Raw genomic sequence first — 27,623 nt, forward strand, 5'->3', positions numbered from 1 at the left:
TCCATAAGTCTGACTATGTGTGTGACTATTCACTAATATGAACAAGCGTGGCTTGCGTATGTGTCCTGTAAGTCTGTGCTTGCTGTGAGGCTGTTGTAAATGTGCTGCCGTTGAGCGTGTGTGTTTGCATGATCGTGGTGCGAATATATGGAGAAATAGAGGGTGTTGTTTGTAGGTGAGTGGGGAAGTAGGTGATCACAGCAGTGAAAGACAAGAGAAAGAAAGAAACCACATAAAGTGTGAGCGACAACAAAAAAAAGAAAAGAAACGGAAACATTCCAATTAAAGTAATGACGGAGGGTGACGGTGTTATATCTGCTATGACATCATACTGATATTACTAGGTTCAACCCATGTTAAAGGAGAAAGTGTGAATGAATAAGAAAAGAGTGTAGCGGGTTCTTATCTGGAGTGCAGTCAATATAACCACGGTGTGGTGCCGGGGTCGCGGTAGAGCTGTCCGTCCACGTAGAGCCGGTCCACGGCGATGACAGCGCGGGAGCCTTTCTGCATGAAGCTACGTCGGACTGGGAACAGGACCTTGCGTCGTTCCAGGATCTCTTTGGGGAACTGGTCGTTCACGCTGAAGGCCGTTCCTTTCAGTTCCCTGCCGCGACTCTTCACCTGTTCCTTCTGTTTAAATTGACCAAATTTGGCCACAATAGGACGTGGTCTCCCGGTCCGCGACCTCACGCCCCCCAAGCGATGCACTCTGTCGAAGGCGATGTTCTTTACGGTGTCCTCCGGCAGCTTCAGGTGGATTTTAATGAAGCTTTTCACCGTTGCCTCCGCGTCCTCTCCGGTAGATTCTGGAATACCAGAAAAAACAAGATTGTCTCTCATGCTACGGGCTTGTAGATCGATAACGGACTCTTTTATTTTTTTATTTTCAGTGTTTAGCTGGGTCACGTTATCAGCGAGAGATTTGACCGACTCCCGTAGCGTGGCATTTTCAGCGGCAAGCGTTTCCACCTGCTGCTGGCTGAATTCCAGGGATTCTCTCAGAGATTTAAATTCCCGGTGTAGAATCTCCACCAGGGACAGCCTCGCATCGAAACTGGACAATCGCTTGTCGATTGACTCCAGGATATCTGCGATGTCTTTGCCGGCAGGCGATGTTGTGCCGGGGGAGTCTGCCGGACGACATCTCTTCGATGACGGCGTCTCGGTTTTGGCCGGGGAAGATGCACTCTGGGCCTTCTTCATTACTAAATCTTGGAAGCAGCGTTCGATGTATTCTTGGAGAGCGTCTAAACTCTCCCCGTTGTCCTCCAGGGTGTTAGAGATGATAAGACAGATGTTGTTAGTTATATGACAGTTGGTTAGTTTATTTGGCAGTACTGAAGCTTAAGGAAACTTTGTTAAACTCTACGCTACCATTCGCTTTGTTTTTTCCGCCAAATCTCCGGCGTCTGACGTCACCTACAACATGGGTCGCTTACCTTACCCGTCCCTAAACTTAATATGTCTACAGAGTTCACTGGATCTTACATTATAAATAAGCTGTACATTTTATCTTTAATAGTCAATATGTATATCTTCATAATAGATGTTCTATTATTCAATTGTCCTTTTATGTTACCAATATAAATGTGATAAGGACTGTTCTCGCTTACCAATTTACAAGAAGAAGAAACCAAATACCAAATACCTTATAGTGATGGAGCCTAAATTGTTTTTTTTTTTCTTTTTAAAGACACTGTTTAAATATAACTTTCAAAATTATTGTACAGGAAAAGAATGTCTGCTTCCTTGTAAAGTGCCTGAAAATTAGGCAAGGTTAATAGACTCCATAATGTAGCCCGCGCCCCAAAAGGTACGTACAGTGTAAGATGGGGAAATCTTTGTTTTTCTATAAAATTACCAAGTAAATAAAATTACTTATAGTATCATTTGTGTCTCCTTTCATCTAAAATATATGAAGTTATCCATTTCTTAAAATTACTCATAAACTACCTAAAATTACTTAGATGCTATTTAACTTTACTGACAGTTTAATTATTACCACTCGTTATTCTTGTTATTCTAGTGGACCTAAGTATTTGTACATACATTTATCTGCATATATTTATGTTGTACTTCCAAATAAAATACACTGAAATTTCACTTGATTCATTATGCCCATAGTCGTGTTACCAAAAAGTCATTCTTGTGTCGCTCCTGTCGTGTTGTGCGACAAATTCAATTTACAGATTATCCTCCTAACAAACAGTCTGTGTTCCAATGGCTGCTTCACCTGTCAAGCATCCCAACGTTTCCGCAGGGGCAAAGCAGAGGAAGCAATCATGAATCATTTTGGTTATTCAAAATCACTTCATTCACTTCTCTTCAAAGATTCATAATTGCTTATTAAGTTGTTCATTCACTTCCTCCCCTGAGCTAAGCCTTTACAGCACTGTTTAAACGCACTTCAGTGAACACATCGGTGCTCACATGGTCCTAACACTGATTCACAATGTCTTCAAATCCTTTGGTGTGGTGCTAGTTGCAGTTATCTTCATTCAAGTACAAAAATCTAGCAGCCAGAGATCCAGTCATATATGGACTAAACACTGAGCTTCACTGAAAAAGCAGAATGAGATATCGCTATCTGGCATGTTGTCATTTTTTTTTTGTGTTGTGGAAGAAGACAGCTTTGACTGAGCATGAGACCTGTTTGTCCTTCCTTATCAGACACAATGCAATGCACACTGTCACAGCCTCTGATTCAGATCCAACACTCGATCAAAGTTTCCTCTTAGAAGTGATGTTTGGTTCAGGTGTTCAAGACAGGAAACACTCACCAAACTGTTCCTCCCGTGTTCAGGCTGTGGGTCATCATTTCCCCTCACGGTGTCTCATAATTCCTTCCATACGGCACTTTATTCTTTCATTTATCATCCCCGGTAAAGAACAGCTACACGATGTCTGCCCCCCCCCTCCCCCCTCCCGTGGTTAGTGACACGTTAGGGACAAAATGATACACACACCTTCACTTTATTCATCAATGCTGCGGTTAATGCAACACTGCTTTGAGGTGAGTCTCATCTTCAGAGATCATACACTCGTTGATTGGATTATTAATGGTATAGATTAGTTTATAGCTGTAATCTGAATGCAGGATTGATTCCAAAATAACTTTAATGGGAATAGCATTATTGATTACTTAATAACCCTGACTGTCCCCACGGGAGGAATGCATTGATTGTGCATACATTGGAAGAAACACTGTGTTCCAGCCACCGGACAGAAGAAGACGAATGTCACCGTTTTGCATGCCTGATCCAGCTGATTTCTGCAGATCAAGTAAGGTCTTCAGTGCCACAGATTACGCTGGTTAAAGCTAAAGGAAACACGACACAGGCTGAACGAAGCAGCTCTCACAGAAGCTTGTGGTCTTTCCCCAAATGAGCCACAGTACGCCAGGGCCTGAGAGTGAGGAATGAAACCTGGGATGTTTTACGAGGTCTAACATTTTAGCGTGAATTAATGTTCGACTTTCACACTAGCGCTGTTTCAGGGCGCCACTGAAATGCGGAGCGGGACTTTGCGAATGCAATTAAAGTCAAGGAAGTTAAGAGCTGTGCCCCTCTTCTGCTCCCCTGTGAGAACAAAACAACAATACCCAGTGAGCTAGCAGACAGACAGAAATTTACACACACAGGCTCAACGTGCCATAAAACTATTGTTCTTTGATTTATTGTTACTTTGACATTTATCTCTTCACTTTGCTCTCCTAGCTTTTTTTCTGTCCTACCTTACTTATTGTTGGCTTTACTTCTGCATTCCTAGTACTGACATTACACATACCATTACATTTACTTCTGCTGTAGAAAAAAGGCTTCCTTGAATAACACCGAGGTGAAATGAAGGAAGCAAGAAAACTGAGAGAGGAGAAAGGCAAGGCTGAATGAGACATAATAGGAAATAGATGGGGTGTGGCAACAGACACAAGGGTAAGGGAAGAACGCTTAAAGGAGAAAATTGGAAATGAAGTATAAAAGAAGAGAAAAAAGTTTTAATATTGGTGCCTATATCTATCCGGCCCTGGGAGGAGAGGAAGGATCGGCACTTCAGAGAGTTACGAAGGTAAATGAGGAGCTGCTGTCGATATAGTCGATATAGTTAAATCCTTTTAAATAACATACACTGAGTCAAGCCAAGAATTTGGGGAGCATCAAATACTCCTTGCACAGCTAGTTTGTTAGAAATACACTATAAAATTAACACAGCTGGTGTATCTGCGTATGCTAGGCAGTTAAGGTGTTAGAACAAAACAAAAGTCTCCTGACTGTTCCAATAACTATTCTGTTCTTTTTATTTTCTGTATCCATAATGTGGATAAACAACAACTGTCCACTTTGCCCTTGATGACAATTGCCAGCTGCAGTGCAAATGCAAAGTCCCAGTTGCATTGTCAGAAAATAGTAAGGGTGATACAAACAATGACACTTGTTTATGTAACGGTCATCTGCAGCACGGGTGAGAATAGTTACTATTCGTTAAACAAATCCACAGAACAATTATTGTCCAAACATTTCATGAACATCATGTTTTTACCTTACAGCAAGGCTTCTGTTTATATAAGTTAGTGGTCAAGTTTTTCCTTCAGGCATCTTCAGGATTTCTCTTCATTGCAAACAGTATTGAAAAAAAGATGCAATGCTTGGATCCAGACAGACACGCGGCCCTGTGAGCTCGTGCACTTCTGTGGAGACGTAAAAAAAGAGAAATGCACTTATTAAACTGAAATGAGAAGATGCCAACTTTCCTCAGCTTTAACGTTTTCCTTTCACTTAACAGCTTAAATTAATCAGGATGCTTTACACACCTTTTCATGCTGTAGACTTTTTATTATTTTACTACTGAATTGAAATGAATAATGTTACCTTTTCTTTGTGTTTCCTGCAGATATAGTCAGAATGATTGAAATGTGCTGTTATTCAGCCGGTTTGATTCTTGTCTATAAAATTACACCAACTCCCAAAGACAAAACTAAATAAGAGGAAGAACTGACTAAGTGCTTTAAGCTCTTCTAAAAAACTAATTAGTCGGTCGTTCTGAAAAGCTTTTGACATTTAAAATTGAGTTGGATTTGTGTTGCATATTGAATGCTATATGCTATACATGAATTACCAAAAGGTAAAGTAACAAGAAAATTGTTCAAGATAAAGTTGTTTACATCCCCCATCAAACTTAGTTTGATATTTATTTACCTTATTTAATTTAAGAGTTTATAATTTTCTAAAGTGTGTTAGTGCCGTCAAACATCAATCTTCCTTCATTTTACCACTTTTATCGCAGTCAGTGGGCACAGTAGTGACTCTCTGGAAAAGGCCAACTAGGCTAATTTGACCTTGCTCCGGGTCAGTCCTGGCTCAGAATTGTCTGTTTCTTATTGTCGATGTTATTTGGAAAATAACAATCTTGATTGGAATTTGAAGTTTGCCTTTATGAATCGGAGAATGCTTTGCTGCATATCCAGACCTCAGGGCTCTGCGGCTGTTTATAAAATAGACTCATAGCTCTGTTTGGAGAAGTGTAAGTAACAGTAGCCTTGAAACTTTAGGACTTACATGTTTACTTGGATTGGCTTGTGTTACTGATCATATATTGCTGCTCTCGCTGTTTTTTGTCACTGTGACACACACAAAACGACACAAATAACAGAGGTTGTCTCTTTTTCAACCCCCCTGCTCTCTGGCTCATTATCCCTCTCTCTCTCTCTCTCTGCTTTGCTTTGGATAGAAATCGTTGTGTCTTTCCTGTCAATACGTTGTCTACCCACGCTCACCGCTATATATAGGAGCTGCCATCTTCCCACAGTCCCCACATCCTCTCCTCCTCCACCTCTTCTATTCAGCTTCCCATCAAACACACTCATTTCACTTCAAAACAAACATAAGGAAAAATGAAGGGAAAAAGAAGGAAGAAAAGGAGAAGGATTTGAGAAGATAGATGAAATGGAACAATATGTAATAAAACTGAATAGACCAGGTGAAAATGAGAGTGACTTAATGAGATTCTTATGGAAAGGGTTAAAATAGTGCCTTACCTGGAGTGAACAAAAGCAAACGCTCTGACAGGATCATACCACAGTCACCTCAGGCCTTCCAGCTTTTGACTGCCTGCACTGCTGCTGATCAAGGAGCTAAAACATAGCTGGCTCGTATGTGTGTTGTAACTGTATCTGCATGTGCAGCACCACGTGAATGACTTCAGAAGATGACAGAGCAGAGCTGTGAGCTGTTAGATGCTGGGAGATTGCTAAAGCGCAGGGAAGTGTTAAGAGTGTAGCATGTAATTAAGAACCTCGGTTCAAGCGCTGGTGCTGGCAAACATCTGACTTGCTGAAGTGTCCTTGAGCAACAATCTCTCGCCTCTCCAGGGTGCTGTTCTGTAGCTCAGTGGTTCCTAAATGGTGGGCTGTGAAACAAGTCCAGATGTGACATTTTTACATATCATTATGATGTACAACTGCACAAAGAGGTGATTTCAGTCCCTCATTTTCTTCTTGCTAATACAGGATGGTTTGAATTAGAAGAGCTTGACATACGACAGAAGTCCCTGGGAACTTTCTTCAACTACTACCGACCCAAATCTACCCAGATTTTGGGTTTGTGCAGACCTAGTATGTCAGCTGTGCTAAGCAAATGAAACAGGTGCTTGGAAACAGAGCATCCCTTCTGAGAGACATTTACATCAGCAGGTTGCATATTTGGAGGCATTGTAATACGGCAGTAGAGTTGCAACATTTTTACATAAACTAATCGCAGGTGCTTCAAATGGAGCATCCAATAAAAACGCTTTTGATTGCATGAACGAAAGCAGACATGCCTTTTGATTTTAGCTTACCTCTTCTTTTTTTTTAATCCACAGTTATAACTGAAGCCAAACTCCTCCTGTGCTTTTAATTAGTGAGATCCCTGCAGAAGCTATCATGAATCAGATGTGACTGTGGCTATTTTAGCTTGTAGTGTCTCAAAGGCACCAGGGCTTCAACTTCTGCATTGTACAACAACCTAATTATGAAAGAAAGAAATAAAATAATTGCATGAACAGGACAGCTTGGTTGTGCATTGGTTAACACTGTTGCCTCACAACAAGAAGGTCCTGGGTTTGAGTCCACTAGCTTGTTGCTTCTGTCCTGCCTGTGCTTTCATGGGTTCTTTCTGAGTACCCCAATTTTCTTCCTTAGTCCAAAGACATGCATGTCTATTAGGGGTGCGACGATACTCGTATCGATATTGAACTGTTCGATACAGTGCTTTCGGTTCGGTACGCATATGTATCGAACAATAGAAAATTTTTAATTTATTTTTATCAACTTTCCTTCTGACGATGCTGTCTGTGTTGAGCGCTCAGTGGATCTGCGTTCGACAGTGCAGCCTAGGCGGAGTAGTCGAATGCAGATCCACTGAGCGCAGGGCAAGCTAGCAAGACAGAAGCTAAGCTCGTTGCAACATGGCAAATTGAACCTCCCCCACCCTCATTCAGACGTGGCGTTTGGAGCTATTTTGGTTTTCATGTGACGTATGACCCTGAAGGTAAGCGCGTCATGGACAAAAGTAAAACAGTATGTTGGATGTGCCAGCAATGCTCAATTACATTGGTGGGAAGTAGTGCGTTAGCCCAGTTAGCTCGTTAACGTGTTGGCCGTCCAGCCCCACGCACGGGGGGATCCGCGGTAGCTCGTTAACGGAGATTTGCCGTGTTGTGGCGTTAACCTCATTTCAACGAGATTAACACTGACGGCACTAGTGGGAACACAACGAATATGACTGCACGTTTACTCCGACATCATCCTAGTGCAAAGACAAGTGGAAGCAGACAAAAACAACAAGCACGCATGCTACAAACTTTACCCGAGTCATTTAGACAGCCGTTAGCACATGATTCTCCTTATGGGGACCTGATATGTTTAATATGCTGCTGAGAATATAGCCCAGAAGAAGCGTATAGTATAGCTTTTATTTTGGAAAGAGCTATTTCTCTGTAATAAACTCTCTTTTCCAAAGATGAGTGATTCCTCAATCAGAGAGATTTATTTATTTTTATTACTTTGTTGTTTCAGCAACATTAAATCTAAAAACTGTACTTTTGAGTTAAAATATATATTTATAATTTTAATAAATGACAAATTAAAAAGGCATGAACATTTTTTTTTTGTATCGAAAAAATATCGAACCGTGACACCAAAGTATCGAACCGAACCGTGAATTTTGTGTATCGTTGCACCCCTAATGTCTATCTCTCTGTGTCAGCTCTATGGTATACTTTCAACTGTCCAGGTTGTACCCCGCCTTTCGCCTTACGACAGCAGGGGTAACTTGTCAAGCAAATGAAAATAGAATCACAAAATAGAATCACTTTGCAGCTTTCTTTGCAGGAACTCTCTGTTGCTTCGGCACTAACTTTATTTTATATAAGAATCAGGTTGATTGGCCACGAACATGTTTTGTTCCATTCCTTTCAAGTGTTCATATATTATATATGTGCGTCATCTGCAAAATCGGTGGTTGGACGAGGTACCAGAAGGTGCCAATTCTTCATTACGTCAGCCCAGTGCTGGGATCCCTGCAGGAAGACATAAATAAGACAAGGAGGGATTACGAGACAAGGAGTAGGAAGTGAGGAAAGGAATCAAGGATGTACAAACTAAGATATAAGAAGAAGTAAAATCTGGTGCATAAAATGATATTTGGCCACAGTGTGTCACATTTAGTCGTTTTGGTTAACCAGTCTATTGGAAGAGATTAAAATGAAAGGTCAGTGTATGCGACTGTTTAAATAAACCCCTCGTGGATGTGGATCAAGATGTATTTGCATATACAAAACAATTCTACTGAAAAATACAGAAAAAAACGAATTGTAAATGTGCACCAGAGCTGAAGAAATCCAAATGGACATGTAAATGCATTTCAGGAGAAGAATAAACATAACAATGACAGCCATATGCTCGACTGGATAACAGGAGTTAAATGTCAGGACAGGAAAAAGGATGCTGCACAATGCAAAACTGTTAGAACGCGGCGTGTAGTGGTGGTATAGTTTATGCTTGAGTGAAATATTCAGCGATTTTTTAAATCCTTCTTTTACCGAAGCAGCTGTGTGGGACACTGGGCTCAATGTGCTTTTTATTCCCGGTGATATTTTCTAGTGTAGAACCAGAGAAAACTTCTAGAGTGTGATTTCTATAATTAACGTGGGAGGTGAAAGTGACCCTGGAAGTACAGTGTGTTAACCTCTCTCAATAATGAACACACCAAGACCGGTGTCTGCTGCTGTTTGTGTGTGGAGCCATGTGCAGGCTCGAACACACTGTGTTCTTATGTTTATTCTTAGGTCACAAACGTCACTCTGTTACCGGGCTGTAATGTAGCTGCTCGTCCACCACATGTTTCTGTAAATGAGAGGAGCAGGGAGGATGTTAGGGCGGAAAACTTGTACACACAGTAACACATGCACCTGCTTTCTGTACTGACATACTGAAACTGCTTCCACTAACTTTGGTATAAAAACAGCTGCTTTTTCGTATCCACTGTATTACATAACTTTAATATTCATAATGTGTCCGGAGCTCTTGGATTTGTGTTGTAAATCTAAAGCAAGAACATGTTGCTATTTTTAAGCAAGGTCTGGTAATTTAATATAGAGTTGTAACATCAGTTCACTGACCAAGTGATCACAGAACCTGAAAGGATAAAAAAAAGATTAAAAAGATAACGTTTTTCTGATTGCAATGCATTTACCAAGTTTAAATTAGCAATATGTGAACTTACTGCATTCATTTTTCAAAAAGCGCTACACGTCTTTGTCCGATTACTCTTTAAATTATTTGTATTTTTTTGTCGCCACATTCTGTTTCTTCATGTATCACACGCAGCATCTCAGCTTTTCTAGAAACTGGGTTTTACTCTGAGGGGAAAATTGATATTTTCGGTGGGTTTACAGAGACGCTCACAACATTTAATGCACCACACACTTTTATGGCACTTTGAAATGTGTGTATGACACGCCAGTCTCACAAATACAACCACACAGAAGCTTATATTAACTGAATAGTGACTCAGTAAACCACTTGTCTGAACAGTCTGTGCGTAGCTGAAATGTGCAAGCTATAACCTGTATCATGTGAGCTCTAGCTAACTAGCTTTTTTTTTGTACAATCTGAAGCATAAATGTACTCATTGAGTTCTTTATGGAGAAATATATTTTTATATTTCGATTTATTTTATTTATTTATTTATTTAAAATAAGAAAACACCTCCTAAGATTTGTTTTAATTAGTTCTAAAATTGTCCCGTATCATGCAGGACATGGAAACAGGAACAATTTGAGTTGACATGAATACTTTTTACATTAGCATGACCTTAGTTAATATTAAATCTATCAGAACCTATGAAACATGTATGCAGCGTTCACTTTAAAAAAAACAGAAGAGAGGTCAGTACGGTGCACTTGAATACTCACCTGCATACATGTGTGGAAAAGCTGAGAGTGATGCTAAAGTGGTTAAATATTGAGAGGGAAGCCTCTAAGAAACAGCCTTGTTTCTGCACTTGAATCTCAACAAGCAGCGGAGGTCCTTGAAAGGATTTTGCTCTCTGATATTTTCTTTTACACCACATAACACTTGAACCAGTCTGAGTGATATACCAGATCCCTAATGATACATCTCTATAATTAGTGGAGCTTAAGCGATTCTAAATGACATAATGATAAACGTTTTCACCTGAATCATGTGATGAACACACTTATGATCAATTCTAGATGTTGAGGGAAACTCAATACAGGATGGCTGAAGTAATTCAGCACGTCAGAATATGTATGACAGACCAAACTGTCATGATGTGTCTGAGACAAGATTTCTGTATAAACCAATCACATCAAGGGCAAAATCTCTTTTGAATGACAATACAGCAGAAAAATAAAGGAACCAAAGGAATCCACTCAGGCACAGGTAGACTTAAAGTCAGTTTCAATTAACTGGGAAGGACAATTTCTCAAATAACAGCATATCTTTGATATGGACACTTTGTAAGAACTATTTGAAACAGGGTGATCACAAAAATGACACAGAGCTCTGAGCTCAGCTAGAGACTTGCTTTGACTTTTGCTGTTTTCCACCTAAAGCGCTCACTACAAAACAGAGGGCAAAGTGAATGAAAACCAGCCATGTACCTCACTGAGCTCTGAGGAGATAGCAGGCCTCACAGGCAAGTGACATTTAAACACAGACCAGACTGTCTGTGTTTTAGTTTAATATTCACAACTGAGATTTGTTTCTTGGACATAACGTTCATGAACTCAACCCTGAGGTGAACGGATGACCCAGAAAACCTGACCAGATGCACGGTCTCAAGCTCTCCACTCAGCCTGAAGACAAGACGGCAAGAAAGAAACAGACACTTACATGTAGGTGATGTACACTCAAAAAGGTAACGCTTCCTAAAAGGTCTCCAGTGGTACTGCATGATATTTAAAGGGCCTGAAACATTTACCAAGTGCTGTACATGACAAACATCTGGGATTTATTCAAGCATGGATCCATATTTAACTATAAGCTCACGACAAAGCCTCTGGTTATCTTTTCTAATCTGCCTTTTATTTTGATAGTGGGTTATGATTGAAAAGTCTTTACCCCTACAGCTAAAGCTATTTAACTGGGTCACAGAGAAAGACGGCTAAGAAAATGAAGAAAGTAAAAGAAATCCCACTGTATTTCTTCCTTTCCTATTTCCTTTTTCCTGGGTGCCAGTTGTTTAGCGTATCTCCTCTTTTTTCTGCAGTGACGTGCAAGTGCACTTTGGGTTGTGGCAGCTGTTGCATCACTGTTGGTTAAAGGGGGGCATCGTTCTGACCATGACAAGCCTACCTGGAGGTGCAACACATTGGAAAGCATTGTCGAAATAGCTAAAGTTCTTATCCTTTTTTTTAATAGCTTCCAGCTTCATGTGTGTTTCTCTCAGACAGTATGCTGTACATGTGCAATCTTCTGCTGCTAAATACTTCACTACATTCACTGGTTGTTTGCTAACTTATGGTAGATCAACAGTTAAAAAGAACAGAGCTTGTGGAGGAGGCGATAACCTGCAGACTGCAGACATTTAGCTGAGGGTTTCAGTGAATATTTACTGGTTACCAATTGGATCCACTGCTAAAGACAGATAAGTTGAGCTATCTATGCTAACACAGTTCTAGACTAGTAGATTAGACACTTAGTTGCATCTGATTCTGCAACCTTAAAGATAACACCATTTGTATTATCTCAGCTTTAGCTACCTTTTTTGCTAGGACTGAGTGTATACTAAAATATGTGTTGAAGGACATATATAAAGTCCAAATCTAGGCCATCTATGATATCAGCACAGCTCACCTATTGGCTTGAAGATGCATAGACAGATGGGGATTTTGATTCCCTGGAAGGCATCTACTTAAAGTTATTGAAGAGCAGTCACTGGACTTGCAGTGTGTAGCAGAACACAACCCAGTGAGTGCTTTCCATTTCAAGCTTGACTTTGCTGACATAACACATTGCCAAATTACCCACTAGCTTGTTTGCATGCATAACCCTCCCAGCTAAAAAAAATGTTATAGCTTGAATATTATTAGCCACAGAAGCTGGGATGAAATGACCCACAGGAGAATTTTGGTTCTCGCTCGTTTCTTAAGGACTGTGCTCAAAGCAGTTGCAATATTAAGAAGCTGAAACATTGTTTGGTTTATTAAAACGTGTCCAGAAAATAATTCTGCAAGTCACAATATGGTATCTCTGCACATTTAAAATCACTGCAGAGCTGCAGGCTGGCGCAGGGTAGAGTGCAAGTAAATAAAAATGCTTTTGTGTGTTTTAAAGAGACGATGCTCAAGTCGACACCTTATTACATCATGAAAGTGTGAACTTGTGTATGACGATGTCAAAATGTTCAAATGTTTCCACAGCTTTTTGCCTCAACGGTGGAAACGGGTTCATCCGAGGATTTCATACACAGATTGTTCCAGCGTAGATTTCTGAGAGTGATCACCAATATGCGTGTGTGTGTGCGCACCCACACACACACACACTCACGCGGTGTAAAACAATAGAAAACATAATGCCTCAGTGGAGGGGAGAGTGAAATGAATAGAGAAAATAGATTGGGGTTGAGCAGGGGTAACATTTCTGTGTGTGTGTGTGTGTGTGTGTGTGTGTGTGTGTGCGCAGTCCTGCTGGATGGGCTGATATATTTATTTAAAATAGACGAGCTAGTTGTTAGATTACTTTGAAGCTTAATGACATCAAATGAGCAAAACATATTGACCAAGCCTTTCCTCCCTCTCTCCGTTTCTCCATCTGTTAGTTGTTTTTCCTCTCCTTTAATAGTATCTCTCTACAAATCCCTCGCTGCCTCTCTTATTATCTTTTCCCTCCTTGTCTCATGCCCTTTCACTCGAGGTTTCCTCTTCTTGTGTCCCTGCTGCCGTCCAGTGTTGCTTAAAAGAAAGCAGCTTCTTGAAAAGCAGCGACTATTTCTTTTTTATGGAAATGCTGAACAAATATTGACCTCTTCTGTGATCTTTTTAGTCATCCCTCTTTGAGTATGCACACGTGAGGTAGAGTGAATGTGTGTTACTCTGCATAAGTGTTAGCTCCCCTGTGTCTGTGTGTGTGTGTGTGTGCCTGCTTCGATTGCTGGGGAGAATCACTCCTTGGAAACAGAGACAGTAATCACTCGCACACACACACACACACACACACACACAGACAAGCCTATTCTCTCTGTTCACAGTGTAATGAGGCAGAAATCAGAGTCAAGCTGTGAACTTATGAAAAAGGATGTAGATGAATGGAGGCCTTGCCAAGACTAGAAGGCCATCAAGCTGTTTTGTTTATTGCTGTCTCATCCCACTCACATATACACGACTGTATTATCAGTGAAATGGCTGTTAGTCTTTAAAGGCGCAATCTGGAGAGCCTTTGGATTGAAGTATTTCCCACTTGGATTTCTTCATTTTGGGTTTCACTCAGAAAATGAGCTTTTGGAAACTTTCCTGTCCATTGTGACTGAAACTGTCAGTTTAATCCATACTGCAAGCACAAGGGAACATTTCTCAGCCACAGAATGAGTGAACAGTGAAAATGTCTCGCAGCATGGATGAATGATGAGCTGTATATGTGGCCATCATCATAACGCATCATAAGAAATAGCTAATTGTAGAGCAGTGGTTCTCAAACTGTGGAGTAGGCCCTCTAGTGAGGCGTTGAGTCAGTGTGGTTCTTCTGGTATTACAATTTTATTTGAATACCAGAGGAAGGATATGGACGGAGCATGGGTGTGTGAAGCAGGAGTTGCTCCACTATCCTCAGGCAAGGAACAGATGAAGAAGAAAGAGGCACCTCATGAAGCCACAAAGGCTGTGAGGATAAGCATGTTTATGCTCCAGCACTGAATGAATCGCACATCGGTGTGACGGAGGACCATGATCATTCTGAGCTGTGACAATCTGAGCTATCGATAGAGTGTGAAGCTTGAGCTTGCAGTCTCCCCATCACAGGGAGCCCTGTGCAACCATATATCCAAACCATATGAGAAAGTGAGTGTAGACTGGTGGAGCTCTTACAGGCGTCGTAGTTCGGTCCCTCTCACAAAATAAAGCAGGGTTAGAATAACATGCAAACTCCTGTGAGTGAAGAGTCTGTGGGGGATTAGAAATATATTTTACTGCTATTGTTAATCATCATCATCATCATTACCATTGCATTAATAATACAATCTGCAGTATTGATATTGTATTCAGATGTTTAAACATATTGGTACCCAATTAGCCTTTATTACAGGTGCAGTTATAACCACTCTAAACTGTTGAGTTGAATCTATAATCTTAAATGCTTTTGAATGCTTGTTATAATCTTAAATGTGTACGTGCTGGCCTTCTGTCTGGTGGAAAAGGTTACAAGTTGAAACTGAGTGCAGTTCATGCTGACACAAACACACAGTAGACTTTATCTCATTTATAGGTGAGAGGTTAATCATGTTTGCTTGTAACTCTAAAATTGTCTCTGTAAAAGAGGAATAGTTTCTAGCTGTCTCTGCAAAAAGAGGAACAGTTCGGTTTTCCAGACGGGAAGTGAAAGTCAGATGACAGGAAGCATCTGCTGTGGAGACGGAGACAATGTTATTTTTAAACTGTCTTAAGTCATTGTGGTTTTGAAACCTATGTATGAACTGTATCTGAGTGACGTTTAGGGGTTTAGTAAATTTAAGCCCTGAAAGGTATAAAACACCTGCTTATGCTCTGTAAGTTGGGGATCGGCGCTGTCTGCGTACAGTGGGCGATCTTCCCACGCGTGTCATTAAAATCATCGTTTGACTCCACCCGGCCGGACCAGTGTTGTTATTATGGAAGTTGATTACCTCCTCTACCCCTCCTCAATATTTGAACCCTAACATTTTGGGAGGCTCGTCCGGTTATTGAGGAGGGAGAGTGAGTTGGAGGTGTAGACGGAGAAATCCGGGGTCCGAGGTGGTCAGACGGGCAGGCATGAATATCAGTGGTCAAAGTGAGTGGGCATAAGCCGGCTTATCCAAAGGTAAGGCACTACCTGTTGAATGATTTCCAAAGCGTGCCAAATTGGACATGAAAAAATTTAAGTCTACTCACTGAAATTACTGGTGAATGTCTGTTTTGATTTTGGTGAAGGTCTATAAGTAAAAGTGAGTTCGAGTCTCACTAGGATTTAAGGAATTTTATGGGTTCGAGTCCCAAGGAAAAGGAAAACAGTGAAAGTGAGTTCGAGTCTCACGTAGAATTTAGGGAATTTGGTCATTTTATGGGTTCGAGTCCCAAATTGGTCAGACAGGTTGGACCTGCTTCAGTCTTACACTTTTTTGGGTGTGGACTGTTGTTTAAAGTATTCTAAATTACTTGAGGACGGTGGTTCGAGTCCACTAGGAGGCGCAGTTCTCGGAGGTGACGCTCCCTCCTGGCCGAGGACGCTCGGCCTTGACCTATCAGCGAATAGGGATAGTACGGTTGGCAACCGGGGAGAACTTGGGAACCTCCAAAATAGCTAGGAGTTCGAGTCTCCTGACCGTTTGGAACGGTATCCACGCTTTTTTGGCCAGCAGAAGTTGGACTTCGGGCGTGTAACTTTAACTTAAAACTTCGGGGAAGCCTTGGCTGTGAAAGGCCAAAAATAAAGCTTCAGGCAAAGTTTGGGTTGGTTGACGCTTTTAAATTGAGTTAGGGATGTTAGAGATTAGGCCAGAAACAGTTAGAGTCTGAGACTGGAGAAGTGGTCGCAAAAAACTTATAAGAGTTTATCCGCTGGGCGGTTAGGTTAAATTTTCCGAAATTGTGTAGGTGCTAAAAGGCCTAAAAATCTGTGCAGTTGTAAATATAAGACGTCTGTGTATATAAAATAAGGGATATTAGTGTGAAAGGAGTTTCTGGGTCAACAGTGCACTGCCTGCTGACTATTTTTAGACGGTGTGTGTGTGAATGCAAATGAGGAGCGGTGACGCGCATGGAGATTGTTGCTTTTGGTTTAGAGTGTTATTGAGCTTTATAACTATTGTTTGCAAATATTGCTAAATGCTTGTAACTAAGATGCTGGTTTTGCTCATTACAAGAGTATAAATAGAGTTTGAATGGATTGCTGTGAATGTGTGATCTGTGACTGAGTTTGGATATATATATAAATGTATTGAGTGCATTGTATATGCTTAAGACTAACATATTACTTTCAGTAGTAACCTTTCTCCAGCAATAACTGCTGGTGTGTTTTATTTTTTTTAATTTCTTGTGTGTGCTGTGAGAATTAATAGAGGTTTCAATTGTTTTTTTTGTTTGTTTTTTTTGACTTGCTCTTTCTGATTATGAAAAGCATGTCTAAAAGACTCTTAGGAAAGCGTATTTTGAGTTATATTCCTCAACTTCTGTCACAGTTTAGGAGTGTGAATGCTGTGAGAAGCAGGTTTTGAGTGATTGGGTGTGATTTGTGCAAAATAATAAGTAAGAAAAGCACTAGGAAAGTTGATAGTAGAGCGGAAAAAGTGGAAGTTTGAGGGAAAAGACGGTGTGTGTGAGACGATTCCTGATGTCTGAAAGAGCTCTGTTGAGCACGCTGAAGACTGATGTGAATGCTGACAAATGCAAAGAATTTAGTATAGTTAAAAGTGTGTGCGTGAAATAAGGGTGCATTGTTTTTAGATCAAGAATTAGTAGAACCAAAGAGTTTGATTAGGCTGTAAAATAGGAAAGAGGAACAGAAAATAGCAGATGTGTGTGTAACAGGAACTGCATGCCCATAAAGGAACTGACTGTGACAAGTGAGCACCCAGAGAGAGAAACAGACGAGTTAAAAACTCTAGGAAGAATAAGCAAATGGAGGTTTTAAGAAAAGAAATGAAAAGGATATTAATTGTATGCTTTAGCGTGTCAACAAAGAGGTGGACTTCTCTCAACCTGGAACCTTGAGTACAGCGGCAAAACCATAGATTAACAGAATTGGGAAAACAGGCCAGGGTTTTGGCTTCAAATTTTACAGCTTGACCTCTCACTTTGTCCCCGTCCTGAGAAGAAGCTCAAAGGATCGTTAATCTCCTGATGAAGACCGACAGAACATCGTGGACTTGAAGAATTAACAGCAGCCAAAAGACAGTGCAACTGAACCATTAATACTGACGACGACTGATGACACCAGCAGCATGTAAGAAAGCACGTGATGCAACATGTACTCTGAATTACAGGCTGGGCAGTTGAACAGTGGGATAAAGAACTGTGGGAAAGCACTGGACACTGATTTTCAGATTTGCCATGCTTGGAGCAATCTTGGAAGAGACGACTGAAAGGATCAACAGAGAAGCAGAAACCACGTGATGAAAACATGCACGGTGAACTGCAGGCTGGTAAGAGCAGGGTGACATCACTGTCTGAAGGCACTAAATGTGATATTTTGCCAGGCTGGGACTTGATCTAAAAGGAAAATACGGAAATGATCAACGGAGAAGAAACAGAGAAGCAGCAAACAGTTGACTTGGAATTGTGTTTGCTGGAGATTTCAAGACAACACAGGACACTGTGAAAAGAGGCCGGAGACCAGTGAGAGGTGAAGCCCAGACGAGTTCGACTGCAAGAATACAGGATATAATTGGGTTGAAATTGAAGCCTGAACTCATGATGGTTTAGAGATGTCCCCCAGATCACAACAAAGAGGTAAACAGAAAACACACATACACAAATTGTTACATGTGAAACTATTTTTGGAAAGAATCAGAAGTGAGATAGTTTGAATGCAGAAATCAGTGAAAAGATGCATGAATTAAACCTGATTATAAGACACATATGCAATGAAGAAGCAGCTTACACTTCATTAACATGATCATATAACATAAAATGCAATGAAGAAACAGCTTACACTTCATGAACATGAATACATATGCAATGAAGAACATGCTTACATACATGACATAAGTTGGTATTTCTGACCAGAGAGAGAAAAAACGGGTAGTTTAAGCACTCATGATAATAATGAAAATGTCTCAGTTGTGTTATTTTCAGGGGCAAAGCAGACCTGGATCAATTTTCCACATGCAGCAGTCGGAAGAAAGTTATAGGTTAACATCACTGGACATGTTAAGGCAAGTTTCTGGTTGAATTGTTCACAGCACCTGAGTCCCTGAACCTCACAAGCAAGCTCTGACCTAGGGCTGAGGACAAGGAATGCTGTTAGTTCAGGTGGGAAATCAAAATTTGGGTTAGCAAATTGGGGAAGAGAAAACTGACTGCTTAAGTGGAGAATTGTGAAGGAGTCGGAAACACTGCAAAAAGCAACATATGCAAAATCACATTGACAAGCAGAAAATGCATTAACCTTACAAGGACAAGCTCATGAAGATTAATGCATAGATATTGATTAAACCTGGCTAAGAACATAAACATACGCAATGAAAATCAGCTTGCTACTTGTATGAGTGTTAAAAGGTGTGAATGTTTAATAAAATACACTTAGAGCTTGAAGATGAGGAATAACTTCAGGAAGCTATATGACAGAGGGTAGGTTTTATAAGAGTGACTTGGGAGTACTCTTGTACTGATTGATCAAAGCAAGTGATTAGTATGGAAAGAAAATGAAAGTAATTCAATAATGTGGTAATGTTTAAACATGTATTTCTCTTGTTACGGCAACTTTTGGAGATATGACTCAGTATGCAAATTAGCTGGAGTGAGTGGTGACGAGGAAGCTTCCGGTGTGTGTGTGTGACTGAGGCTTTCGGGAAAGGAAGCATAGCAGACTGTTCAGAAGTGCAGCTTTGGATAGGAAATTTAGGGTTTAGTGATGATACGTTGTTGTATTGGGTTTATATCTTATGCTGAATCTAAGTATGTTAAAGTGCATAAAGGGGGCGATTGTTGTGTGCAAATTGTGTGGTTTTAAAGAGATTTTCGGCGTATTGAGGAGGTGAAATTATGTCAGTTGACCTGGGAGTGTCAGGACCCTGGTGGCAAAACTTTTGTGTGTTTAAGATTTTTGAGGTTGTTGTTGTAGTGATGGGTTGATTCTGTTCGTTAGGTTTGGGTTGTTTTTGTTTTTTATTTTTAATAGAGGGAGTTTTAGTAAACATGGACATGTCTAAAAGGGGCCCATTATTTTTGTAACAGTGCACTTAGGGAAAACCTGTCAGGTGATTTTGTTTTGTGTTTTGATGAGCTAATAATCAGCTCTCTTTTTCTCATTTCGTTCTAAGCAGGCCTGCAACAGTGAATAACAGCGCTGACAAATTCTCGGGAGAGCAAATATAAGGTGGGCTTTCCAGATTACAACTGGCTGAGGAGAAGGCTACCTGTGGGGACCTAATCAGGTCGTAAGTCCCTGTCTAAAAGGATTGTAGCGATTCAATCCAGTCCAAAAGCATAAAGAACTGTTTTCTTAAAAAAGAAAATAAAACAAATGAATGAGCTCATTTTGCTGAGATTGGAGAATCTGATTACTTGCGCAGGAGTCTCCACTATCAGCAAAAACCTGGTGTGAATGTGTGTGAGTGAATTTGTGTGACTGGATCAAAGTTGGGATGACTAACTTTTTTCTTTTATTTCCTAAGCTTGGGTGAAGCATTTTTAGTTAAGCATTTAGTTTGAAACATTATATGTGTCAAAAAAGGGGGGGTTTAAGGTATAAAATAGGTTTTAGGATCATGTTATGACTTTTGGAGTTTTTTGATAATCTAGATATGGTAAAACTGAAGCAGAAATTGTTATTGTTATGTTAAGGTTAGAGGATTAAAGTGAACTGAATCCTGTTTAGAAGATAAAATGCCAGTGTTTATAAGAAGCAGTGTACAAAACTTAAAGGGAAACTGTGGGAATAAAAGATATGGGGAAATTAGTGAAGATTGTAGGAGTAGAAAATGTTTGATTTCTTTTTTGATTTCTAGAAGTGGTTATAATGTAGGCTTACACATACAGATATTACATAGATTTATTTTTAGGATAGAGGAGAGAGCTTATACGTAGAAATTATTTTTACACATTGCATTTTGTGCTAATTAAAGAGTTGTGGCTCAGTCTATTAATGAAGGTCAAAAGCTTTGTTTGGCGCGAATGTCCAGGCAATCTATTGTGAAAGGAGACTTGGAGCATAAAGGGGCGCACATGCTTACAAACACATAGAATCCATAAACCTGAAATTCATTTAGCTTATAACTGAATCTGGCTGAAAGAGGAGAAACTTGTTGATATAATTCGGGCCATTAACAAAAGGGGGCCACTGTATAAGTTAACTTTAGTTTATACAGGAGCAAAATGAAATAAAGATGCTATATCAAGAACAGGTTATGACACAGGAAATATGGGTTTAAAATGAAGTTAGTGTTAACACAGGGGTTGTTTCTAGGCAGCGTTTAGCTCTGATGAAATTTACGCATGAGTAATTGCTTATATGCTTAAACTTAATTGATTAAAATGGTTGTTTTCTTTTTGATCTTTTAGTAGAATAGGCGCTTATAATGATTTTCTTGTGATCTATTGTGAAAGGTGACTTTTAGGGCAGAGTGGAGGCACTTGCAGCAGCGACAGTTTTGTGTACAGGATGTTGATGAACATGATAAGTTAGGGAGGCGTAGGAAAAGGTGTTTTGTTCCTTTGCAGGAGATCTCGGCGACCACAGGGCTGGCGAGGATCCTGGAGGCCCAAGACCTGAAGGACCACAAGAGAGGGACCCAGAAAAAACCTAATCTCATGCATGGAGTGTTCTTAAGGGGGAGCTGACGTTTATTACTGGACCACTTAGATGACCATATGTTGTTGTCTGATTTGCTGAGCCACAAGACGGCTAGAGGGTCTGAGCAATGACACACGTAAAGTGTGGTGACCCTCTTTGAGGGTCACCAAGAGAGGGAATGTGGGGGATTAGAAATATATTTTACTGCTATTGTTAATCATCATCATCATCATTACCATTGCATTAATAATACAATCTGCAGTATTGATATTGTATTCAGATGTTTAAACATATTGGTACCCAATTAGCCTTTATTACAGGTGCAGTTATAACCACTCTAAACTGTTGAGTTGAATCTATAATCTTAAATGCTTTTGAATGCTTGTTATAATCTTAAATGTGTACGTGCTGGCCTTCTGTCTGGTGGAAAAGGTTACAAGTTGAAACTGAGTGCAGTTCATGCTGACACAAACACACAGTAGACTTTATCTCATTTATAGGTGAGAGGTTAATCATGTTTGCTTGTAACTCTAAAATTGTCTCTGTAAAAGAGGAATAGTTTCTAGCTGTCTCTGCAAAAAGAGGAACAGTTTGGTTTTCCAGACGGGAAGTGAAAGTCAGATGACAGGAAGCATCTGCTGTGGAGATGGAGACAATGTTATTTTTAAACTGTCTTAAGTCATTGTGGTTTTGAAACCTATGTATGAACTGTATCTGAGTGACGTTTAGGGGTGTAGTAAATTTAAGCCCTGAAAGGTATAAAACACCTGCTTATGCTCTGTAAGTTGGGGATCGGCGCTGTCTGCGTACAGCGGGCGATCTTCCCACGCGTGTGCATTAAAATCATCGTTTGACTCCACCCGGCCGGATCAGTGTTGTTATTATGGAGAGTTGATTACCTCCTCTACCCCTCCTCAATATTTGAACCCTAACAAGTCTCAGTCAGGTGGATATTAAATATTAAATGATATTAAATGCATTAATGATATAAACTCATCATTATACTAACAAATCTACACGAATAAATTTAAAAAACATCTCCAGTACCGGCACAATGAGGTCCATGTAATTATACTGATAATAATACAACAAGTACAGCAAACAGAAACTTTGTTTTACTGTGAATATTATGGTAAATGGTCTGCATTTGTATAGCGCTTTTCTAGTCCTTAAGGACCCCAAAACGCTTTACACTACATTCAGTCATTCACCCATTCACACACTGGCGATGGCAAGCTACATTGTAGCCACAGCTGCCCTGGAGCGCACTGACAGAGGCGAGGCTGCCGGACACAGGCGCCACCGGGCCCTCTGACCACCACCAGTAGGCAAACATGGGGTTAGTATCTTGCCCAAGGATATTTGGCATGCAGCCAGGAGGCAGCCTGGGATCGAACCACCGACCTTCTGATTAGTGGCTGACCTGCTCTGCCACCTGAGCTACAGCCCCCCCTATTATAGCCTAACTATACTGGTTACACTAAATCTGATTACATTTACATAAACATTACAAACTTAACACAAAAAGGAAGGAAATTTGTGTTTGGTCAATTAATTCTTTTTTGTAACAATGCTTCTTGGCAATAAATCTTATACTGGTGGAAAGCCTGTTTATTGCACCTTAAATGGTGCCACATTTGTAAAGAAAAGACATTTGTGGGTTGAGCAGCAGAGTTGAGTTTGTGGGCTGAACTGCTTGTTCCACTATTGACTCTGACAATCAGGAGCATGATTAGCAAGAAATGGTTGGCGTCTGTTCCAAGCATGCCACATTTGACCGAGCAGGATACGGCAATGCAGCAACTTCAAGCTGATGCTCCACACAACCAAGTTGCAGTGTTATGTGGAGTGAGCCCTTGTAGTATCTCCAAATTGAAGGCCAGGTTCCATATAATATATAACAGCAGATGTCAAAGACAGTCTTCTTGTGGTGTCGTCCTCTTTTGGGAGGCCCATTTTGCAGCCTGTTTTCCTCACCTTCTCAGAACTTAGGAGCTGTATGCAGTCTTCTACAGATTTGCAGGACAATATGGTCGATGGCTTTCCACCTAGACAATCCAGAACAGAGTGCACACACCAATTTCTTGTCTGATAGGGCTGCCAGGAGGCCTGCAAACTTCATGCTTCAATCATCCAATCCAATAAAAAAAACACCCAACAAGAGTCAATAGCATAGTAAGCTGTTTGGCAATGGCAGAACTGATTTGGCAAGTGCAACCCACATACTCAACTCTGCTGCTCAACCCACAAATGGATTTTTCTTACAGACGTGGTTCCATTTAAGGGGGAATTACAGGCTTTCCAACAATATAAGATTTACTGTCAAGAAGCATTGTTACATGTAATGGACCAAGCACAAATTTCCTTACTTCATTGTGCTACATTATGCAACTACCACTGTGCTATCGGAGTAAAAAAAACAGAAACTGTAAGCAGCTAGCCTCTGAGGTATAAACTCTTGAAATTATACACTGCAGACTCATCTCCCCCACTGTTCTCACCATGGCTACTTATGTGAGCAACATGACTAGTGCCTGTCAAAGTGAGTCATAATGATTAGTTCTCTGCTTCCAGCTTCAGTGGTAACAGGAGCTGTTAAAACACAGAGATGATTGAAACATTTCTACAGAACTATATGAGGCATTTATTTGGTGTTTAGGAGGACAGGAGATCCATATCTAGTTACATTTTTAAGAAAATAGTATATGATAAAAAATAATATGTATAATCCATAAGGAGTTTCACAGTTACATGCATCCCATCTTTACAAATATGCACTTTTGTACTCATTAAAAAAAAACCTCAAATTGGACATTTTTAGGTACCTTAAACGAGGTCAATGAATCACTACTTGTTGATGATGCTTAAACTATGTTATTAATATCCAATAACTAATAACTGATAACTTATGTTATTTAAAAATTCTGTTAATGTCTCTCTTTTGGTGATGTTTTTTCAGTACACAGGATTTAAAATTCCACTGCAGGTTCCTCAGCTAAAGGTCCTCATGTATGGTTGTAGAATCCTTTATACAACATATACTAGGCAATAACTAAAAAGGCTTTCCTTCTCTCTACACCTCAGTTTTCCCACGCCTCCAGAGCAAGTGTTTCATGACCCTCTACCAGACTGCAAAGCTGGATCAATGCTCACAGCGTGTGTGCGATCAATAGCCAATCTGATTATAATTAATGTGTGACTGAGTGGGGTTTGAGTATACACATATATGTATATATATATATGCAGGATAGTGTAAAATATGATTTGGTAAGAAAGAAGGAGGGAGTGCAAGCTATGAGCAAATCTATATATTTCCTTTCATCCCTCTTCTGATGCTGGTTGTGGGCAGATCTCACACAGTTCTTTATTTTTTAATTTTTTATTTAAGCCACAAATACATATACAGCACATTTACCCTCCCTACACCTGCCTTGTTCACCAAGCGAGAAATAGGAACTCATTATAATGATGAAACAATTGTGCAATAATTTCCCAAATTGCCCTCATGAAACTCCACAGTTTTGCAGGACAGCTAACTTGTTCAGTATTTATCATCTTTATTTGCAACACTGCAAAGCAAATGACACATTTCACTTCGTTCCATAACTAAAAGAAGATTGCAATCTCATGAGTTATATTTATATTCAGGGAGTTCTACGAATGTACACGTGTGCCCATGAAAAGCATAATAGCTTTCCTCTTGAGGTGTGCAGCAGGGAATGATAGCAAAGGGGTATAAGTGAATAGATCATCCATGACAGCAGATATATTCTTATTGCATCAACGGCACTAAGGTGAAGGTGGATTGCAAAGCAGCTTGCAGAGGAGGCAGCAAGTGCAGAACAAGCTAAAGCTACTTAAAAGCATGCCCTATATGAAACTGAGATCAGCTGGTCTGCAAAAATAACACCCAGCTGATATAAAGTGGCATTTTCTTATATACAAAACTTAAAAAGAAGTGTTAAATTATGTTCGTGCTCGCAGTTTATAGTAAGCGTAGTAAATTGTCCTTTTTCAAACAATATTACAGTTGCATGACTTACTAAGTTACAGAGTTGAGAGGCCACAGTTACTGCATAGGAAAATGGGAAAGCCTGAACCCAGAGCTATGGGAGTCGTGATAGTTGAGGGTTCATAACTGGTTTAAATGGTTAATGTGTTTTATACTTCTGGGAGAAGAAAAAAGGTCACGACTGATTAAAGAATCATAGGACTGATCAAAGAATCATAGGACTGATCAATAAAGCATGGAGGGGAGAGAGGGGAAGAATTAAAAAAGGAATGGTGAAGATGAGAGGGAGAGGTCATAATTTAATCCTTAGGGAAGGATGGACTTCTGTTGAACGTTACAGGACATGAGTGTGTGTGTGAGAGAGAGATGGAGGGAGGGAGAGATTTACCAAACATGGGTTAAACATGTGCATCTTTCCTTAATGTTGCAGAATTTCATGATAACACTCACACAAGTGCTTCCACACAGTCAAAGTCAGCAAAGCAGCCTGTGAAACGGTCGCTTTTCTCGTTTTTTTTTTTTACTTCTATTTTCTTCCCCTTTGCTTTTAATCCATCTTTTTTCTTTCTTTTTTTGGTGAGTGTTCATTCTTTCTCATCTTCATTTTTTCTTCTTTTTGTCCCCCAGAGGCTTTTCCCATTTCCTTCTCACCTCTATTTTTTTTCCCTCAACAAACATAAAGTATTTCTTTTCTCTTGCTTTTCTTGTGCCAGTCTGTCTCATATTGCCAGAGAAAAGTATGTTAGAAAAGAACCGACAGCACATAAGATATTTTCTGTACTCAGAGCCAAATCCAGCCCATGTCGGTACTTATGTTAACATTTCCTTCAGGTCACAGCTAAGACAGCTGAAGTCTTCTAAGGAAATGTTAGTATTATACAGAAGAGAAACAAAGACCTTTCCTTGTTAAATACTAAAGATCAAATAATTCCAGATTTCTCAGATGTTTCTCATATGTCATACATGTTTGCAAATTCTTTCCCACCATCTCTCCTTTGAGGGATGAAGTTTTTATTTGGATGCACAACAATGGAGGACACAAGAAGAAGTGGTAAGTCTAAAAACCATCTACAGCAGATGGACATTGTGTGAAAGTTTGTCCTTAAGGAACAGGAAAACATCCAGCAAAGACCTGACAGAGTTTCAGTATCGATATATCAATATAGAAGACGGACGTATCTTCTGACCACCCATTGGTTTGGGGACTGCCATTCTGAAGGTGTTAAGCATTTTCTATTTCTGTCATATGGAAAGTAGCACTATGGCATCACAGATTGGTTTTGAATCTTCACCATTACTATTATACAAAAACATCTGTCACATGTTAATCGATTTAGGTGTTAATGACCAGATGATTTTCCACTTTTAACAAAACTGACTGACTTTAGGAAGATTACAGTAAAACACATGGATAATGTAGAGTAAGCATTCAGAAACAAAAATGTGAAGGATTTATTTGATACTTTACACAACATATCCCAAAAGTTGATTCTGTTCATCTGGACGCTTTCACTGAGCGAAACATGTCGTGACCTCTTCAGTCTCCGCTGACTGCAGGTTTCCCCAACCTCATAAACCGTACATTTGCACAATGACTGAAACCAGCACCACTGAATGAACAATGGCTGACCTTTGGATACCCTGGCTGAGGCTGAAATATTGTTTCATGCATCTTTAAGCTGACATCTTCAAATTGCTGCTCATGTAAGACGCGAAGGATCATTGTGATGTTCATGTTTTAATTTCAGCCGTTGGATCGTGTCATGTGGCTGACAAATAACATACATTCAATCAAATCTTATGAAACCTATTTACATTCTCTGAATATTCCTCATAAGTCACCATTAACTTAAAATTAGGGCCTATTTTCTTTTTGATTTGCGAGAACAGACCATTTTGATGATGTGATAGTTTCTCTTGTCATCTTTCTCATTACTTTCTTTCTTTTGTCTGTCATGTGCAGCACTTTCTGTCTGAGAACAAACAGCCTCCTTCATCACGTTTGCCTCGCAATCTGTCAGCAGGTCATTTATCTAAGTGTGTGTGTGTGTGTGTGTGTGTGTGTGTGTGTGTGTGTGTGTGTGTGGTAGTTTTTGTGTCCCAGCATTTGTGTGCCCTTGCTGCTGATATAGGTGAGACATGTTTTGGTCCTTACAGTGTCTGGGGATACGATATGTGTTATCACTTATCTCTCTATATATCTTAGCATGTTATTGCAGTACGCTCTTGACATAACTCCAGAAATGCCGCTCGCCCCTCTTTTTCCAGAGCAACTTTAAAATTAAGCACCATTGGATTCAATTACAAGGCAGATCGCACACAAAGCTTGTGAGAATAAATATGCTAACTTTCACATACTGACACACAGGCACAAAAACCACACACACATGCACTGACATTTGCTCTTAACAATAAAGAGCACATCTT

The 27,623-nt window shown here is 40.1% G+C and overlaps 1 protein-coding gene and 1 long non-coding RNA gene across 6 annotated transcripts in view; both read left to right on the forward strand.

The window, feature by feature from the left end:
- Nucleotides 1-27,623, forward strand: part of il1rapl2 (interleukin 1 receptor accessory protein-like 2) — a 518,624-nt gene that overhangs the window by 210,576 nt on the left and 280,425 nt on the right. The gene's annotated exons all lie outside the window — the stretch shown is intronic.
- Nucleotides 1,459-27,385, forward strand: LOC146524185 (uncharacterized). Of its 2 annotated transcripts, none has more exons than XR_014877546.1 (2): nt 1,459-18,180; nt 19,713-27,385. It is a non-coding gene; the product is annotated as an uncharacterized LOC146524185 (long non-coding RNA). The 2 variants fall into 2 exon arrangements; XR_014877547.1 differs by having other exon boundaries at nt 19,716-27,385.

Source organism: Neolamprologus multifasciatus, chromosome 2, assembly GCF_963576455.1.
Source record: "Neolamprologus multifasciatus chromosome 2, fNeoMul1.2, whole genome shotgun sequence".
Lineage (NCBI taxonomy): Eukaryota > Metazoa > Chordata > Actinopteri > Cichliformes > Cichlidae > Neolamprologus > Neolamprologus multifasciatus.